The sequence below is a fragment of the Hemicordylus capensis genome, chromosome 4 (assembly GCF_027244095.1).
Source record: "Hemicordylus capensis ecotype Gifberg chromosome 4, rHemCap1.1.pri, whole genome shotgun sequence".
NCBI classification, from domain to species: Eukaryota; Metazoa; Chordata; class Lepidosauria; order Squamata; family Cordylidae; genus Hemicordylus; species Hemicordylus capensis.
In genome coordinates, this window is record NC_069660.1 from 120,090,339 (window position 1) to 120,109,005 (window position 18,667).

The window sequence follows — 18,667 nt, forward strand, 5'->3', positions numbered from 1 at the left end:
TATGCAATGACCAGATAGCATACACATTCCCTAGGTTTCAGAACATTATATCTAATGCATATTTACTAAGAAGTAAATGCCATAGAATTTAGTGGGGCTTGCTTATTGTGTGCTTAAACACAGAAACACAGCTAGAACCACTAGTTGTAAAAAGAGGATGATTATACAGGAACCTTCCCAAGCATTTCATACTAAAGGATTAGTTAATTTTTCTCAGAATATACAATATATACTCTTGTTTAACAATTCTGAGCTTTTCTGGCAATGTTCGGGAAGCTTTCCAAAGTGAGGAAGGAAGGAAGAAATAAATCTGTATGACGGACACTTCAGTCTTATTGGATGTCATAGGAACATAAGAACCTGCCTTATACCGAGTCAGACCATGGGTCCATCTCGCTCAGGATTGTCTACCCAGACTGGCAGTGGCTTCTCCAAGTTGCAGGCAGGAGTCTCTCTCAGCCTTATCTTGGAGAAGCCAGGGAGAGAACTTGGCACTTTCTGCATGCAAGTGCTCTTCCCACAGCAGCCCCATGCCCTAAGGGAAATATCTTACAGTGCTCACACATGTAGCCTCTCATTCAAATGCAAACCAGGGCAGATCCTGCTTAGCAAAGAGGACAATTCATGCTTAGTACCACAAGACCAGCTCTCCTCCTGATGTCTCATCCTGGGCTAACAATCTCTACATTCACTTCAGCCTCTGTGTAGACATTCAAGTAGCAAATCAGAGACTGAAGAGAGATAATCTCTCAAAAGCAAGCTGAGAGAATCCACAAGCCCAAGCAACAACATAGGCTCATGATGCACCTCTCTTTCATCCTGTATACATGATCACGTAAACAATGGGTGCATTTGCACTGACGATTGACCCCGAATTACTGCTGGATGACTCTTACCAACACAGGAGTCACAGCTGATGAGCAAAAGTCATCATGTATATAAAATTAGCTTACTTCTGTTCCCCATGAGATGCTTGAAAGACAACACAAGAGTAGAGTGTAGCTAGTTCAGCCCTCCCAGACTCTTTCACCTTCCTTTCCTTATTGCAAGGGACAGCCACTGCTGCTCTGGGGATAAAACATTGGAGAACAGCAGCAGTTTACTCCTCACTTAATTGGGAGAGCAACATTTTTGAGGAATCTACTGTTGTTTGAAACAGTACATGCAAATACATCCAAGAGAGCTCTGGACATGCATTAGTGTGATGGGGTTGTGCTAGCACTAGCACTTAGCACAAAAAAGGGAATGTGTGTTCCAGACTAGTCCTTGAGCTAGCAGGAGATGTTGACAACCGGCTATGCAACACACCACGCAATTTTGTATATGTCCAGAAAAAAAGAAAACATTCCTGGTTACGCCACTTAGTGAAACACCATAACTTTGTGCAGCTTTACAAGCTGCTTCACTACCCTGGATATCAGCCAGGAAGTGTTCCAAGATCATCCTGAACTCTTCATTTGAATGAACAGGAACAGAAGCTTAGCATAATGATCAATAATGCTGAGAAGTAAACACTTCTGAATGTAGACTGCATAAACAATGCTCATGATCATAGTATAAAAGTTTGGATTTTTACCTGAGATTGTGGACAACAGGACCAAGGTCCCATTCTCTTTCCAGTGGGCATCATCTATTCCTTCAAAAAACAGGCAGCCCCTTGGTTGCACCAGAAAGGTTCAGGCACATTAGGCCGGAGATGTGGAAATGTGCAGTTTCCTAGTTGGAAGAGTTCATACCACTCCATTGTATAGTTCTTCCCAGTTAAGGAGCTCTTGAAACCAACAGCATCATGCATGATTTTCTGAAAGAGAGAAACAACCAAACTGGTTTAGGCAATGGTGAAATCATAAGAAGAGCCTGGCTGGCTCAGACCAAAGACTTATCTAGCTCAGCATCTTATAGAGTACAGTGGCTAGGACAGTAGCCACAGTGGCTGGCCAAATGCTTCTGGGAAGCTCACAATGGGGATTTTGGTCACACTGGCTTAAACTGATTCTGTACGTTAACTTTGAAAACAGGATATTGCTGCTAAAATAATGAAGAGTGAATATAGTATATATGGTTTAGAAAGCTGTCCTGTCTTGATTGTATGCTGGATACTGCTATCAACAGTAAATAGAACAATCTGAGCTTTCATTTAAGATAAATAGAGTGTCTCTTCCATTTTTGCAGAGAAAAGCCTAAAAATATTTGAGCAGTACAGTATCTGCTAATGTTTCAGAAAGCAAAGAGCATGTGGGTAGTAAAATTCTCAAATCTCCTTGTGATACTCAGAGCTGATCTCCCTGTTATTCTCAGTTCAAAGATGCCCCTAAAAACAGCATCTCTGTGGTGGTGGGCTTTCCAGCCCTGGCTCTAATATGAAGCAAAATTCACCATATTAAGTGAGAGCATCATGTGGTAAGTTTCTTTGACTTTCACCAGTAGTCACTAATGGCATGGAGCAGAAGAAAGGAAACTCTCTGTACTATCTTTCTTTTCACTTTTACACCCATAATGGATGAAATCCAGGGAAATCTAAACCTCCTGAATTATCTGAAAGCCAGTGGGGTTTATGCACTTAAACAGTTACTTGAAAATCAGTCCTACTGAATTCAGTGGGACTTAAATCTATGTATACATTTAGAAACAGGATGTTCATTCAAGTGGTTTCAATGTGACTAAGCAGTTTTTCCCCCAGATTAAGCCTACTTCCAAGCCTCCAGACCCAACAACAAAAAAGGATAAGGTTGTGCAACCAGAATAAAATGTGATTTTAAAATAATGTGTGCAAATTCACCAGCTCCATCTAATATATCTTCACAGAAGACATGCTTCCTGTTCAAAGGGCTTTCATTTGTTTTTATATGCATATATCACAGTGCTCAGCCTGCATAATCTCATAGTGGCATACAAAATTATTAATCAGATCAAGAACAATTTTCAGCCTGAAATCTAACCAAGTGCCTAAGCCTAATCAACGGGTATATGAATTTGCACAGAGCTGAGCTCTGAAACCAGAGGCGTATCTAGGGAAAGCGCCTAGGGCAAGCACTGAAATTGCACCACCTGTCCAAACATCTGACACCCATCTTTCAGAAAACTTTACCATAATATCAGCTCAAAAATACAAGTCAAGCTCATTAATCTTTTAATCTTCCAAAAACTATTTAGCAGTGGCCGTAGCCAGACCAAAAAACTCTTACCACCAGCCCTTCTTTCTTCCCACTAGCCTATGTTAAAGCTTTCTTACTATTGCAATTCCTGGGAAGTAAAACAACATCTAGAATACCACATGCAAGTACAAGGCATTGTGCCAGTTCATATGAAGAAGCAGTGCTTAATTGTTCTGTTATCTGGAACTTAGCTATAGTAACGCCATTTTGATTCTGGCTCAACTGAACAAGAGTCTCCTCCATTTTATGTTCCTGCCTGTACATCATATAGAAACTATTTGCTTTGCTTGCTCTGGTTCTCACCCTTCCAGCTGCAACAGCCTTGTGAAATTCTAACATTATTGCACTGGATGCTTTCTCTGCCTTCTCTGCGTGGTCTATTGATCACGAACGAGAATGAAGCTGATAAAAAACAGCCCACTAGAGGCCCTACGTATGTCAAAGACTAAAACAATAGCAGGGTTGTAATCTATTCGACCTAATATGGTAGTGCACTACCGGACTACCTAGCTAGCTTGTTGTAACTGATGACTGTGCTAAAGATGTGATCATTTTGTATAAAAATCCAGGGCAGCCATTTCAGGGGGCTGCCCTGTTGTGAAGTTATTCCTCAGGGTTGCTTTTACTCTGCAGAGTAAAATAAAGCTTTGAACTAGTTTCCGTCTTGGTGGGTTTTTTGGCTTTATGCACCAGGAATAGAATCCCATTTGTAGGTATCAGTTCCATATAACCCAGAGGCATAACTAGGGAAAATAGTGCCTAGGGCAAGCACTGAAATTGTGCCCCTGTCCAAACAGGAATGATGGGACTTGTAGTCAACAATATCTGGAAAGCCCTGTTAAAAGGAACACTGTACCATCTAGACATGGTTGTTGATCAAAACCTGAAAACATGAGCCATCTCTGTAAAAGACCTAGAACAACAGTCAGGAGTTATGTGAGGATTCCAAGTGTCATTTTCTCTGTCTCATCTCATTCTTTAAAAAACATGACTTTGTCCTAGAGGATCACCTGCCCAAATAGCCACTAGCAAAACAGGGGAAGAAGGTGGTGGTGGTGGTGTGTGTGTGTGTCTATAAACCAGTGAATTATTCCTGCCAGCCTTTGTCTTATGATGACTGTTGGCTCATGATGGGGTATATGTGCATTCACCACACTAGTGCTTACTTTTACACCAAGAGGGAGGAGGATACATTAGATTGCCACATTAGACAGAGGAATTTGCAACAGGAGCAGATAGCCAAGTTCTGCCAGGGCCAAAACTAGCCCCTGCCAGACTAAGAAATCATTGTAATTTGCCCCTTCCTGTCACAAGCAGTGTGCTGTTCTTTTATTATTGATTCTAACTCTCAAATATCCCAGTCATGGATGGAAAATTCAGGGTCAATTTACAAGAGACACATTTTCTACATGGAAGTTTCTTCTGTGCAGGTGTTGTGCAGAAACCCATGTGTAGTGACTGCCAGGGACATAGCAAGGTTGGAATGGGCCAAGATGAGCTTTTAAAATGGGCCTCCAGCCCCTCAAAGTCCAGAGCCTCCACACATCCCAGGCCCCCAAGGATTTAAGTCTGATATTTCAAAATAAGTATGCTGCCTGGAAATACATTTCACTGAATACACACATGCACACTTCACAGTATATAGTGATATACATTGAGTACTATATATTTGTGCTACTTTTAATGCCTAGAACACACTAGCAACGTTAAAATCTAAAATGGCCCCCTCACTGCAGATTAGCAAATGATACTTTCAACCATGCAGGGTGAGCCTATGTTTGTTTTCTCAGAATTCTGAAGGCGGTGAACACTCTGTTTGCTGAAATTTGCATCTCTCTGCCCCCACCCCCCGTCGGCACTAGTAATCACTGCTTAGGTAAACAATAAGGACAAACTGTATAAATCCAGGCTGTGTCATTGGTCCCAGGTTGGGCATAGGCCTGAGGGCCCAAGACCACCCACCGAGCAGTGGTGCTGCCCCCCCCCCACACTTATAGGGTTAGAGAAAAGAAAAGAAGCAGCAGCTGACAGCCGCTCACAGGATGGAAGGGGAAGGTGCACTTGCCCAGTAAGCTATGGGGTGGGCTGGCCAGAACACAGTAGCTGGTAGGGTCCTGGGGTCCAGTGCAACCTAGTGCCAGTCCTGCCACAGATACTGATACTGAGATGTTGTCAAACTTCCATTTTCTTCATATGGATTTAAACTGCATGAAGGCCTTAAAAACACACACCCCCACACACTCCCCCCACCCCACCCCAGGGAGAGGGAGAGAAAGGGAGGGAGAGATCCAAATATAGCAGCTTTTAATGTTCCAGGGCCTGCAGAAAACAACACAGCTGTCAGCAATGTGTTCCTCTCAAAGGGATTCATGTGAACACTGTAAAGCTGTTGTTCCTAATTTCAAAAATATGATCATACTTGGTAGTTGCCCAAGTGCAGGTGTGCAGTTCAAACATAATTTTGGATTTGCCACCCCATATGTGCATTAGCTTAGGGATCTGGTCATCATGGTCCAGAGTGAAATAATCAGCTCTGCAAAGTCATAACTCCTCCAGATGGCTACCATGTGCTTTATCTGATAAATCTGCCATCATTAGACACATATTTTGTAAAAGTGCTGAAAAGTGCTATATGCTGCCTGTGATTCCGATAACATGGGTCCCAGTAAGGGGAAAAAACCCAACAATCATCGTTTCACATCTGTGATGGGTGCAAAGCCTAGGGACTTTATTTTCAACAATGTATGGGGTGCTACAGCACCTTGTATACCACAGAACTATTAACATGTGCAGAGTATGATCATGCTTAATTTGCCGGGGGTGTGTGTGTGTGCTCCAAAGACCTTTAGGTCCAGGCTCCAACATTACCTAGGTGCACCTCTGTGTGGGAGTCAGCCTTGGATTAAAATGTGTGTATGTATATACCCTGACTGCTTTTGACTCCTCCTATAGCAAAATATAGCACTGCCCGCTTACTGCACCGTTAAAGGAACACTGTAAAATAAACCAGCTGAAATTTCCTATTTTAGGATTTTCAGGTACCTTGTCAGGAATCCAAGTCTTGAAGATCTGGTAAGCTCCAGTCTCAACAGCAGGAAGGACAGAACCAAAGCCCCCTGAGGGACAGATGCACTGTCTCATTTGAAGCACAGATTAACCCCAACGAAGACATTTTTTTAAATGTGACAAATAATGAGAGCTAGTTTTTAGGATAGGACAAGTTCTGATTTAGAAAATACCAGTAGTGGCTGGTGCCCTTCTTGCAGGTGGTAGTGCTCAGGACTCCACCCAGTTTGCCCGTCTCAAGTTCATCCTGGCTTGGGGTGGATTTTTCTAGAGTTCTGTCAACTTTTTCATGTTTCAGTCAGCCTGGAAAAATAATCATCATTTCCCCTGCCCTATAAGCATGGCAAGGTATTTAAAAGGGGTACGCATAGCAAATGTGAGCATGGCAAGGTACTTAGAAGGGGTACCTTAAGGAAGTACGTTTTAAAATGTTCATTATAAGCTGAAAGGTTCTGAACATAACAATAACTGTTCCTAATTCAATCTATACATTGACACTAGCAGGGGCAGAGCCACTACTGAGCGTGGCCACAGTGCAAGCCCTCCAGAATTCATTCCTAGCCAGAGGCGCTCTTATCCTTGGACTTTGGGGTGGAAGTCCAGGGCCTCCACAGCCCCTGGGAGCCCCCATATCTTTAGTTTGTCCTGGGTGGTGTGGTTGCCTGGTGGAGCATGATGATGCTTAATTTGCGGGGGGGGGGGGCGGCTCCAAAGGCCTTTAGGTCCAGGCTCCAAAATTAACTAGGTGCACCTCTGTTCCCAGCCAGCATTAGCTGGCTGTGTGCATTTATTTCCCTCTCTCTCCTTCACTGGAGGGAAAGGAAGGGAAATAAATGCATCCAGCCAGCTTTGGGGCACCAGACCTCCTCCCTGCTCACCCCATGCTATTTTTTCAGTGAAAATCCCCCAACTGCTATTTGCCCTTGAGAGAAAACATACACACACTATCTGTGTACATATATGTTCTCCCTAAGGCAGCAAAGAGCAAAGTGGGAAGGGTGTGGTTTTCATAAGGAACATAGTGTGGCAAAGGAAAGAGTTAACCCCCTTAGTCCCGAGTATTATGTCCACATGGCCTATTTGCCAAATATTTAAAAATGTTTCTATCCCACTTCATCTTTGAAGACCCAACGTGACTCACAAAGTGCATTTTAAAACAGTCACTATATATTTAAGGAGACTGGAGATCCAATCATGGATCTTGTCTCATCTGGTTTGGCTCTCAAATGCAGACATTTGTGAGCTGCTTGTTGTTGTTGTTACATTTATATCCCGCTCTTCCTCCAAGGAGCCCAGAGCGGTGTACTACATACTTAAGTTTCTCTTTCCCAACAACCCCGTGAAGTAGGCTAGGCTGAGAGAGAAGTGACTGGCCCAGAGTCACCCAGCTAGTATTATGGCTGAATGGGGATTTGAACTCGGGGTCTTATTTATTTATTTATTTATTTATTTATTTATTTATTTCTATACTGCCAAAAACAAATTTCTCCTGGAAGTTTCCCACATCTAGCTTTTAGTTCGCATCTCTTCCGGAATGGAGGTATGCATTCACATATCAGTCAAATTTATCCAAAAGTCCCATGCGAGCTATCAGAGAGCACTTCACACACAATTTGGGTTTTTCAACAGGCATTAGAGTGTAGCTCGATTATATCCAGAGTAAATAAATAAATAAAAATCCACTTTTTGCATTGCATTTTTTGGGCAACTTCAAACTCTCAGTGAAGCCTAGCAGAAAACCCATTGTGAAGCCTGCTGTCTGGGAAAGCTTATAGTGGTTTACACAAAAATGAAACAATAAAACCACAGATTAAAACCAAACAATTAAAATCAGTTAAAATAAAATTAAAAATAGCAACAGTAAAACCCACCTACAGCTGATCAAAGGCTTAGTTAAACATGTGTGTTGAGAGCTCTTTTAAAGGTTGCTAGAGGCAGTGAAGTTCTTGCAACAACAGAGAGTTCATTCCATAATCTCGGGGTAGCTGTAGAAAAGGCTCAACCCTGAGTCACCACCAGAGACGCTCGTGGCAACCTTGGGTAGACCTCTCCAGATTTTAAATAAGCGGTGGGGACCAGTGTTCCTTCTAACAGGGATTCCCCAGTGTTGTTGACTACAACTCCCAGAATCCCCAACAGCAATGGCTTTTGCTTGAGGATTGTGGGAGTTGTAGTCAACAACATCTGGGAATCCCTATTAGAGGGAGCACTGGTGGGGATCCTGAAGCAGAAGATGCTCTCTTAAATACACGGGGACCAAGCTGTTTAGGGATTTATAAGTAATCATCAGAACTTTATATTTTTGCCCAGCAATGTATAGGCAGACAGTGTAACGCTTTTAAAATGGAGTCTCTTAATGCTTTTGAAGTGGAAACCAACCTAGCTGCTGCATTTTGTACCAAGGGAAGTTTCCAGACTATGTATAAAGGCAGCACCACGTAGAGTGCATTGCAGTAGTCAAGTATGGAGCTTATTAGCATGTGTACACTTTTTAAAGTAATCCCCCCCCCCATCTCCAAATGGCTATAGCTGACATATAAAAAGCACCTCTGGCCACTGCCTCAACCTGAGAAGCCGGAGAGAGGCCTGGATCAAGAAGTACTCCCAGACTATGTACTTGTTTATCCTTCTGCAGAAATATGATCCCTTCCAGAACAGGCAGCTCTAACTCATCTCCTGTGTTACAACTGCCCACAATGAGTACCCTTCTTGCTTGGATTCAGCTTCGTTTTCCATCATCTAGCCCATTATAGCAGGCATTTAGGGAAGTTATGCCGTTCCCTGATGACAATGACATGGAGAAATAGATTTGGGTGTTATCAGCATCTTAGTAACATTCTGCACCAAATCTCCTGATGATCTCCCCCAGCAGTTTAATGTAGATGTTGAGAAGTATAGGAAACATTATGGAGCCTTGTGGGACACATACAAAAACTCCCATTTAGAGGAGCACAAGTCTCCAAGCAACATCTGGAATCTCCCTGAGAGACAGGAGAAGAACCACAGTAAAACAACACTTCCCACTCCCAACCCACACAGGCAATTTAGAAGGATACCATGGTCAATGGTATTTAAGACCGCTGAGAGATCCAGAAGGACCAACAGAGTCACACTCCCCCTGTTCCTTCTCAGTTGGAAATCATCCATCAGGCCGACCAAGGCTGGAGCTGGGAGGCTACCACCCTCTCAGTCACCTTGCCCAACAATGGAAGGTTAGAAACTGGTCTATAACTGTTTAACCTTGAAGGATCTAATGCAGAAGTGGTCTTATAATTGTCTCCTTAAGACAAGGGGGCATTCTGCCCTCAGTCAGAGATGCATTTATGATATTGCAGCCATCTCTAATAACCTTCCCACCAGCTGATATAAGCCATGTTGGACAAGGGTCGAGGGATCAGGTAGTAAGCCACACTGCTCCAACCAACTTGTCCACATGCTCAGGAGACAAATTGAAATTGATCCAATCTAACCATATAAGACAAGTTACTAGACACCCCACATTAGACCATACAACAATTGAGGAATCCAGATTGGCCTGAATGCAAGAGATCTTATCAGGAAAAAACTAATTAAAAGTGTCACAACTTATAACTGAAGAATCTAAATTCAGATTCAAGGGAGAAGACACCTGAGTTAGCTCCTTCACAACCTTGGACAACTCTGCTGGATGTGAACTTGTGGATGCAATATAAGCAGAAAAGAACTGTTTCTTTGCTGTCCATATTGCCAGAGCATAAATTTTCAAATGTGCTCTATGTTGTAATCTGTCTGATTCAAATCAAGTCTTTCTCCACTTGCGTTCTAGTCTTCTATCTTGTCGCTTCAGCACTCACAGTTCTGTATACTACAGAGCTAGTTTTGAAGCAGGTCAGAGAGAATGCTTAGGTGCGATTGTGTCTACCATCCTAGTGAATTCCCTATTCCAGGAATGTTTCAAGGCATTGAAAGAACTGTTGGTTGAACCAACAAGCTTTCCAGGAGGGCCATCCTAATAGATCCTTCACCCCTGCAGAGGTGGGTTATGGCAGCAAGTTTAACTTAACCAGATGGTGGTCCGTCCATGACAATGGGGAAATTGTCATGGACAATTTCCTCTGGTCAGGGGCATGGAACATCACCCTGACCAGAGGAAAAGACCAAATTAAGCACATGACCAGCTGTACCTGTAGGTCCTGAGACCAATTGGGATAGGCCCACAGTTGTCATGGCTGCTAAAAACTCCTGAGCTGCACCTGACAAATTGCTCCCAAAGTGAACATTGAAGTCACCCACCATCATGAATCTCAGAAAATCCATTTTGCAACCAAGTCAGTTAGCTCAGTTAGGGACTCTGTTTGTCAGTGGGGTGAACAGTACACCAACAGAAGTCTCAATCTATCCCTGGTTCCTAGACTTAGGTACACACATTCAATATGGGAAGTTTCTCTTGAGATCTTGGTAAGGGAGATATTATTCTTATATATCACAGCCAGGCTACCTCCCCATCACCCACTCCTATCACCTGCTCAATAACAGAATATCCAGTCAGGAGAAGCTGGACCCAGGCCAGGCCGCTAGCCTTCACCAACCAGGTCTCTGTCAAACATACTAGGTCAGCTCACTCTACTCATCCATTCCACTCCATCCATTAAATCATGGATAAATTCCAGTTTATTTTGAACTGATCTGACATTACAACAGAGCAAGTTGAGATTTGGTGGGTAGTTGGCACTGCTCCCCAAGGTCAAAGAGCTGCCTGATCAGCTGGAAGGAGAAACGGCAATTCAATTTCTGGTTTCCCTCCCATATAATGGCCTGCTGACCTGCCAGTGCCAAATCTTCTATTCCTGACCACCACATCACTGAACTGACCTCATTCATTTCCTCATCTCCAGACAAGCCAAGCAGAAGTGCACCTAGGTCATTTTGGAGCCTGGACCTAAAGGCTTTTGGAAGCCCCAAGCCCTCCAAAATGTATTTTAACACATTTTTAACATGGCCACACCACCCAGGACAGACTAAAGAGGATTTGGGGGGGCCCAGGGGTCTTGAGGCCCTAGACTTCAGTCCAGAAGTCCAGGGGTAAGAGCACCTCTGAAGCCAAGACACATTTAAGCTACTGACCCTAGCCAACTGGAGTGATCCTTTACAATATCTGACCCCAGACTTCAGTCTCACTGCTGAAAGCCACTTCACCAAAGGCCTGCCAGCTTCAGCAACTGCCTACAAGCAGTCCCCCCCACCAACAAATCACTGGCTGCACCCCCCCCAAAAAACCCCTCATCTTTTATAAGCCATCAAAGGGGGCTGATGCCTGGCACTCACCAATCCCGGCTCTCTGGCAAACTTTAGTCCATTTGTAAGGAGGAATGGCAATTAAAGTTGGAAAGCGATGAGTAGAGCCAAGCCTAAGCAGCAACAGATGAGTAATTCCTTTTTCCAGCAGATCTTCCGGAGGCAGAAGTAGAGATCAAAAACAAAGTCCTGTGCGTCTCTTCCTTGCCATTTCCCTCTTGGGTCTCAAGATCTCCAAAGGCTGTTGTGGCTGGGGATTATGGGAGCTGAAGTCCAATAACATCTGGGGACCCAAGTTTGAGAACCCCTGCCTTAATGCATTTGTTTCGTTGCATTTACCACACCTTCGTCATAAGACTCTAGTCTAGGGTGATATAAACACTTCAAAATCTTTATGTTGGTTATGAAGAAGTCACTGATTTTTCACACATTCCTTTGAAGCTCTGTGTGGAAATGGGGCAGCCTCATCTAATGAGGAAGGTTAGCTACAGTCGTATGGAAATGCAGAAATTACCTTGAGCAGAGAGAGGAACAGGCAGGCTAGGAAGCTGGCAGGGAGGCAGGGGGTTGATTTGATGGTGCAGAGGTACCTAGTGTCATTCCTCAGTGATGAGGCAATAGGCCTTGAAGCTATAATATTATCTTTCCAAGATCTCTTGATTTCCAGAGGTAAGAGGGTTCTGGGATGTGCTGGTGGCATCCTAATTTAAATGGCCTGCAGTGCCTTCTCCAGCCTGCACCACTAGCAGTCTAGGGAGCAGACCCTGCATGTCCCCTGGCTCAAGCCCCACAGCTCTTGGAATATACAGGAGACAACAGGTTTGAGATTAGGATGCCAATATGTGATAACACAAGGTACTAAAATGACTTCAAGTTCTGAAAACCTGCTGTAGTAGCACATGTCTAAAGCACTATTTCAGGCTGGAGACAGCTACTGTGTACCATTTTGCAGTAAACAATACCAGTTATTTTATTCATAAAAGTTTGTGTCTGGGGGGTGGGATTACCGGAAACTCTACAAAAGATCTACCACATGAGCTAAAAATAAATCCTTGCATAGTCACAAAGGAGCCAAAAACTGCTGTCCGCTGGTATTCATCAATAAAAGTTTTCCCATGTAAAAAAGGGAAATAAGAAATCCAACATCTCATGACATATAAGCTCCATAGACACCCATGTAATATTTATATATACAATATCCCCCATTCTTCAGGCTTTGAAGGGCTCCAGAGGAGAAATGGTTCATGTAGCAGTATCCCATAAAAGGGTTTATATTAAACAACATTTTGATCAGATGTGTGTAAATTAATTATAAGAAGCATATGGATATGGGAACAATCTAGTTCAAAGACTGATCAATCAGCTCCAGTGAAAGAAATGTTAAACAAGAATGATTTGTTCCAGATTTCTGGATCTGAAAATCAAGGCCTTGCACTTTTACAAGTCTAATCAACCACATACCATACAGGAAAAACTAAAGAAGTTCATCCTCGTATCATAGGGATCACTGACTACAATAAGATGTCACAGACCTCACCTGCCACAGCATGAATCCTTTCATTGGGCCTCAGCTTGGCAGCACCATTAATATTTTACCTGCTTTCCCACTTACTCTGTTTAGCCAATGAAAAATGGGTCTGTCTTTTTCTAACTCTGTCATTTGTCTACTTTAAAGTATTTCTGCAGTCCATATGCTCTCACATTCCACATCACAATTTCCCACTGGCAGTATTTTTCCCCTCTGCATAATCCCAACTCAACAGTTCATGGAAAGGATTCAGCTCTCTGGGAGAGGGAGAGGGAGAGGGAGAGGGAGGGAATATTAATCTGCGGCTCTCCCCTCTACAGGTGCCCAGGGAGAGCGGCATGGGTATGGTGTCACAATTCACAATGCTAGTCATTCTGTGTGAATTAAACAACCATGTAGGCTGAGCCATCCGCATTAGTCTCTCTGACAGATTGGCACCCTGCCAGGAGAGATAATATATGTGAACATTTGAACCTGTCTTATAACTAATTAGACCATGAGCCCATCTCGGTCACTATTGTTTACAGTGACTGGCAGCAGCAGCATTTCCGCAGCCATACCTGGAAACACTGGGGATTTATTTATTTATTTATCACATTTTTATACCGCTCAAAATGCAAATTCTCTGGGAGGTTTACAAGACAATAAAAACAACCAACAAAAAGACTGACACATTTCAACAATTAAAATTTAAAATGTTAAAACTATTAAAACACAATTAAAAATATATCTAATTAAAAGCCTGGGTGAACAAATACGTTTTGACTGCCTTTTAAAAAGTTGTCAGAGATGGGGAGGCTCTTATTTCAGCAGGAAGCGCGTTCTAAAGCAATGGAGGCAGCAACGGAGAAGGCCCGTCCCTGAGTAGCCACCAGATGAGCTGGTGGCAGCTGCAGACGAACCTCTCCAGATGATCTTAATGGGCGGTGGGGTTCATAGCAAAGGATCCATTTAGCCTGGGATCTCCAAATAGAAAGAATGTATTCTGCCACTGAACTACAGTCTCTCACAATGTGAAAACAGATGTACTACATGAAACATTAAGAACGATGAGTGCACATTATAGAGCAGGGGTGGACAAACTTGGCCCTCCAGATGTTGTTGAGCTACATTTCCTCTCCTCCCTAGCCACAATAAATTGTGCCTGGGGATGAAGGGAGTTGTAGTTCAACAACAGCCAGAGTGCCAAGTACCCCCCCCACCGCCCCCTTATAGGGCTCAAACAGAACCCTAGCAGACTCCCAGACCCAAAGATCCCCCTTTTAATGGACCTTAATCCATAAAAGTAGAATTACTATGTATGGGGGAATAAACAACTGAAGTGCATAATGGGAGAATTAACCCAAAGCTTCTAGTTTATCTCACTATAAAGTAGGGGCAAGATAGAGCCTTTTCCCTCCATCTCGGCTTCTGAAGGAACGAGTCAGTTGGTGGAGCCAAAATACCTGGAGTTTGGGCAATTCTAGATAACATCAACAGGCTTCTTTGCACATTACATTTTTAGTTTATACCAACAAAAAACAAAGTTTCAAACAGGTGTTTGGAAAACATATGTATCATTGAGGTGTGCTACTCAAATGGGTGGAATTGACTGTAGCTTCCTTTCGAGAGAACACTCTGGCACTCCTTGGTTTGTGGCTTGGTCATGTGTGAAATGGTCCACATAGCCACAAGGGGGAAGGAGATTGTGTGAACAGGTCCTTGGATTCCAGACTGAACACAACCTGTTAAAGGCATTGTCACGATCCAGAGCTTAGATAAGAGAGTACTGTATATGCCAATTACCATGCATAGCATTTTGTGATGGCATTGCCCTGGAACTGGATGGGCAGCAGATAGCAAACATGCCTACTTTTCTTTAGTAGTATCTTCCTAGCAGCAAGTTTGAAGGAAGATTATTCATTTCTCTATATCCACATTTTTTCTCAGTCTCATAGTGATTTCTGTCTATAAGCACAGATGAAGGGGAAACAAAGCTTGAACATGCCTTTAAGATGCAAGATAACTCTTTTCAAGCAACTAATCTGAGTTTGTCACAATGCATGGAAAGCAAACGTGCTATGCAATTTGTGTAAAACCATGTCTCTTTAAGTTCGTATTTGGCTTTTTATGTAAGAATATTCAAGGTATTTGAAAGTTTGGGGAAGAAAGCACATAAAAGACATAACACAGTAAACATATGTACAATTTCAGGCAGCTGGAATTCAGTACAGTCCCTACTGTTAATATCTAGGTAGTAGCATAAATATTGGGGGAAGGGAGAAAGGAATGGGAAGAAATCCTTCTTGTTAAATGTTTATTTTTCCGAATCTGATTGGTTGCCAATAATACAAACTGAGTTGTCGGGGGGTGGGGGTAGGGGATAAGAAAAAGAAACAAGGCCATTGTGCAAAAGCAAAGCAGTCATGCTTCTAGATATATGTCTGTGAACTGAAGCCCAAAGCAAAGGAATGAGCTTGACAAAGTGATATTTCATTAGAGCAAGAACCTCCCCCAGGGCACAAAGGGAAGGAAACAGCTACATGTACTCTTCTTTGTCCATCAGGATGACTCCTAGTGTGGACATCCAGTGCAAGCTAGCATACACTGAACTGGAATGTGCAAACAATCTAGCCTTAATTCACAAGGATTTACAGTAGCTACTGGTATATACAGGAAGCATCCCAGGGTTGACTAGTTTTCCCTCCAGAACAAAGCACATAAGGACATAGTTGCAAATTCCAGTAGAATTTGAACTCCCTATCGGCCCCAAATCCCAATTAAATACGTTGAAGCCAACACTTCTGCACACATTCTCAAGGCTTCCACCAAAATCTAAATGGAAGCAGAGATAAAGCATTCAAAGAACACTTTGAATGTGCAAGTCCTACCAAGCATTCTAAGTGTTCTTTGAATGCTTGGTAGGACTTGCACATGCATACAACATTTCTAGCATCTATATCTATCTATCTATCTTTTTTTTTTCTAAGATGTACCCGTCACTAATCCCATGCATGGCAGATGAGAGAAATGGGCAAGAGAAAGAGGCGCCGGGGAAAGCGCTGAGGACAGACGTGTGAGGGAAAGTGGCAGCGGGGAAAGCACTGAGGATGAACAAGTGAGAGAAAGAGACGGTGAGAAAAGAGGCACTGGGGAAAGCACTGAGGACGGATGGTTGAGAGAAAGAGGTAGTGGGGAAAGTGGCAGTTTGGGGGGAAGTGGTGGTAGGGGGAAGTGGTGGACGGTGGGAAGTGGCGAGGAGAGAAAGCAGAAGAGGAGCAGGCAGCCCAAAATGGGGTGAGAATGGGGGAAGAGGAAACAGGAGGGGAGCCAAGAACAAGGCAGGGTGAGAATGAGGGGCAAACTAGAGGTGAAGATGCTCTGTGCCCAGGCCAGCTAGTTGTTATTATTCTGCTACGTGGGCAAATAGGCATTATTGAAAGTAATTTATATGCAGTCCATAACCTATACAGTTCAAACCATCTGAGCTGTCATTTCATTTCATTAGGGAAGAGGGACCAAGATAGTATGTGCTCCCTACTGAAATACAATCCTCTCCCTCTGACAATTTTTAAAACGCATTTGAAAACCCACCTCTTCAACCAAGCTTTTTCCACTTTTAAAATTGTTTAGGTTTTTAATGTGTTTGATTTTAAATTGTTTTAAATGGTTTTAAGTTTTTGTGTATGTTTTTGACTTGTTTTTATGTTATTGTTAACTGCCCAAAGATGGAAATTTGGGGTGGTGTACACATCTGAAAAGTAAGTAAGTATGTAAATAAATAAATAAATGTGACATGCTAGTTAAAAAACACACATACATGTCAAAATTTGAAAATGTGTGTCCTTGTGTTACTAGACACAACAATGAGGACCCGTGCATTGCATTATCGGGAAACAAAGATGGCAGGAGCCAGGGCAGCTCCCTTGCTATGCTTCCAAGGTGTGTGTGGCACAACAGCATTATCAGAGGACCTAAGTGGATGTGACTGCAGGGAAGCAAGAGAAATAGCTTGTGATCTTCAGTGTACTCTGTACTGATTTTTCTTATATGTAAAATAACCTACAACATTCTGCATTCTCAGAATAACATAAAGAGGCTAACCTAGCATTTTGCTCCTGCCAAAACCATCTTTTTCCCCCCTTTGAAACCATGACTAAAATTAAGGCTGCTAAAAATACATGTTTACTTTTTGTAGTTTATAATTCACAATGGCATTTTTTGGGGTGGAGTTGGTAAATTGGCAAGTGGATTGTTGCCGCAGATAAGCACGCTGCATCTCTGCAAGGAAGTGCCTCTACCAAGAATAATCATGTGGTCACCATGATAATTAAAAAGGGGAATAAGCATGACTGATGTTTTGGTGAGGAAGGCTTGAAAGCTGTGGAGGTTGTTGCTGGGTGTCTAAAAACTACTCTAAAAATTAGATGTTATGGATGAGCCATGAAGGATTGCAGAGTGATAAAAACAAAACACATATATTATATACGTTTTCACAAGAGTTTCAGTACACACAAAATAAGAATTTACTAGCTTAACCCGTGCAGAGCATCTGCGCACTAGTACTTGATTGTTCCCCTCACCCCCTGCCACAGCCCCCCCTCACCTGAGCCGCACTCCTGCTCGTCCTCCATCCTGTTGCTTCCATCCTCCTCAACCCTATTGGTCACTCCTCCATCCCTTTACTCCATCCCTCTCACCCTTCTTGGTGGTGGCTGCAGAGTTGCTGAGCCTATTGGCCAAGCTGCAGCCACCTATCCCCAGAGACCTCCCCACCCTCACCTGAAACTCACTCCTGCTCCTCACCACAGGAGCAGCAGCAGCGGTTGACCGGGCCCTTCCTCGCTGCTGCCACCGCCATGGCCACTCACTCCCCTGAGACCACTGACAGGCCCAGGCCCATCCCTTGCCTGCCTGCCTCCCTCTGCCTATGGCCTCGGTAGCCCCAAACAGCAGCACTGGTTGACTGGGCCCTTCCTTGCTGGTGTCGCTGCTGCCATGGCTGCTCGTTCCCCTCAGGCCGCTAACAGACTCAGGCCCACCCTTCGCCCTTCCTTCTTTCTCTCTTCCCCTCCCTTCTTTTTCTCTCTTTCTCTCTCCTCCACTCACTCTTCCCCTCTGTTTTTCTTCCCCTCCCTTCCTTTTTCTCTTTCTCTTTCTCTTTCTCTCTCTCCCTTCCTGAATTAACAGATGGTGTTCATCTTCTTTCCTCATCTAATTCACACAACGGCAGCCTCCTTCTCCTGAAGGGGCTCTTTCCTCCCTCATGTCGCCTCTCTTCGCAGACCCCTGCCCACTATCCTTTTGTATAGATAGATTCCTCTCCTCTACAATCAAGAACATCTTCCGACAAGTAACAGTTGCATTCCAACTGACCTTTACCATCACAGGTTTCTCCTCCCTATGCATATGGAATCCCCACTGCCCAGTAAGGTGCTTCTGCTTGTGAACTCTCACGAGAGCTGCCACACAGAGGATTAGCCACGGGTATGCTTTAGAGAATTATATATAGAGATGGCACAGAACAGAAGCCTTCTTAAGGTAAGATGCACTCATAGGCGTAACTGGGGGGGGGGCAGGGGGCACGTGCCCCGGGCACCATTGAGGTGGGGGCGCCATACCAGTCCCTGCCACCCCCACCCCATTGCCCACCTGCCCAGCCCCA

At 43.6% G+C, this 18,667-nt stretch overlaps 1 pseudogene; it reads right to left on the bottom strand.

Annotated features, from left to right (window-relative positions):
- Positions 1-1,439: 1,439 nt before the first annotated feature.
- Positions 1,440-17,691, bottom strand: LOC128323152 (ceroid-lipofuscinosis neuronal protein 5-like; annotated as a pseudogene).
- Between the last annotated feature and the right edge of the window lie 976 nt (positions 17,692-18,667).